Raw genomic sequence first — 2,539 nt, 5'->3', positions numbered from 1 at the left:
TCTCTTGTCTGGCCCACTGTGTCTTCAAAAAATTATCTTTTATTTATTTACAGTTTTCATGCCATTTACTTTCATTGGTTTTTTACTAACTACTTTTCTTTTTAAGTTTATTTATTTATTCTGAGAGGGAGAGACAGAGAGCAGAGGAGGGACAGAGAGAGAAAGGGAGAGAGAGAATCCCAAATAGGCTCCACACTAATAGTCCATCCATAGCCTGATGCAGAGCTCAAATTCATGAACCCGTGAAACCATGACCTGAGCCAAGGTTAAGAAACAGACACCTTCCCCACCGACTGAGCCATCCAGGTGCCCCAACCAGCCACTTTTTTTAAATTGAAGAAGTGGGGCGCCTGGGTGGCTCAGTCGGTTGAGCGTCCGACTTCAGCTCAGGTCACGATCTGGCGGTCTGTGAGTTCGAGCCCCGCATCAGGCTCTGGGCTGATGGCTCAGAGCCTGGAGCCTGCTTCCGACTCTGTGTCTCCCTCTCTCTCTGCCCCTCCCCCGTTCATGCTCTGTCTCTCTCTGTCTCAAAAATAAATAAATGTTAAATAAATAAATAAATAAATAAATTGAAGAAGTAATCTGTACACATGGTAAGATATTCAGACTATAAAAGGTATCCACAGAAAACAAACCTACCTCCAGACTCCCGGTCTCCCAGTCTGTCCCCAGGACCCTCCCTCATCCAACACCCAGGCCAAACGCCATCACTTTCCTTATGAAATAGTGTGTGTAGCAAGGTTATAAATTGAACTCACATTACAACTTACGTGTGCTGCTAAAACGTATGCTCTTTTTGTCTATAATGAATCCAGCCTTCCAGCCCCGCCCCCAACTCCTCTCCATCACCCCTGCTCACAGGCTGATGGCAAAAATGAACAGTTTCCAGTCTTGTTAAAAAAAATTTTTTTTTATTTTAGAGAGAGAAAGAGAGTATGAGTGGGGGAGGCAGGCAGAGGGAGAGAGAGACAAAATCTCAAGCAGGCTGCATGCTCAGTGCTAGAGCCCGGCGTGAGGCTCAGTCCCACAATCCTGGGATCATGACCTGAGCTGAAATCAAGAGTCAGAAGCTTAACCGACTGAGCCACCCAGGCGCTCCCAGGCTTGTTTAAACCTTAGTCTACCTGGTAGGTTGTGTCTTTTAGGGAGGTATTCAGGCTGACTTGGATGAAAGGGTCAGTCTCCCAGAGATTCTGTCCTCCGGACCTGCTCCTTTCAACAACAAAGGAGAGGGAGGGAAGGAGTGCAGCTTCTGTGACCTGGAGCCAATATTCTCTCGCCCGCTTAGCGTGTGTCTGCTGTCCTCTGGCCTCTGGGCAGTGTTCTTCAGCCATCTGGTCAGGGATGCCCTGCAGGTCTCTGGTGCAGAGACGAGTGTGGACAGTCAGGGCGTGTTGTTGGTGCCGTGCTCCTGGCGGTTGTCCCTGGCTGACGTGAGCTCAACCCAGCGTCTGATGGCTGTCACCCTGCAGGATTTGGCTGACATGCCCATTCAACCCTGCCCAGCTAGTGTTTCTCCACAGAGCCGTTTTGCCCATGGTATGGCAGCCGCCTCTGGGGAAACTTCCTCACCGGGGTTCTTGGTTACTTCTGGGGCCTGGCAACACACGAGACCTAGCACACGTGGCTCAGGAAAGCTAGGGCTTGGGTTAAACCTCCCACCTGACCACGACGCGTAATGAAGTTTACCCTGCCCCATGAGGGTGCACCCTCCCAGAACCCAGACAGGGCAGTTATGGAGGGGATCCACCCCTCCCTCTGACCCCACTGTTATCTGTACCCCCACCAGACGTCACGTGGTAAAAGACAAACACAACGTGGTCCGACTGTCACTGATAGAGCCGCCATCTTCTTTACTCTGTGAGGGGACCCAGTGTGCATATAGGCCCTCTGGGCGAGGATGCTGATTATACCCAAGGGACAGAGGGGGGGTTTGAATGATTCTGTTGTCAGGAACATCCTTCTGTAATGTAGAAGCTGGAATGATTTTGGCTACCTGTGACATCCAACTAAATGTGGCTTAAGCAATAAAGACATTTAGTAATCTTGCAAGATAAAAACTCTCTGGGAGCTAAGGGTTCCAGAGTTGTTTTGGCCACGCCATTATGCCACCGGGGGCCCCAGACCCTTGTGCCCTGCCATCTGCAAGCTGACTTGTCACCTTCGGTCTCATCACTTCAGGGTCACAGCTGCTCTGGGCATCACGTCATCAGACAGGCTCGTTCAAAGGCTCAGGGTGGAGCACATCTCGTCTCTGTCCTTTTTGTCAGCGTCAGCTGACTGACACTGGGTTCCTGATACCATATCCCTTTTCAACTTAAGACATGATGATAATTTTTATGTTATATTTCTGAAGTTTATTTTTATTTATTTCGAGGGAGGAGAGGAGCAGAGAGAGGGAGGCAGAATCCCAACCAGGCTCCGCACAGTCAACGCAGAGTTGGACACGGGGCTTGAACTCACGAATCGTGAGCCAATCATGACCTGAGCCAATATCAAGACCTGGTCCGCTCAACAGACTGAGCCTCTTTATGTTACA

This window comes from Panthera pardus, unplaced genomic scaffold (genome assembly GCF_024362965.1).
Source record: "Panthera pardus isolate Hobbes unplaced genomic scaffold, ASM2436296v1 HiC_scaffold_13, whole genome shotgun sequence".
NCBI classification, from domain to species: domain Eukaryota; kingdom Metazoa; phylum Chordata; class Mammalia; order Carnivora; family Felidae; genus Panthera; species Panthera pardus.
Note: the sequence above shows the minus strand (reverse complement) of the source record.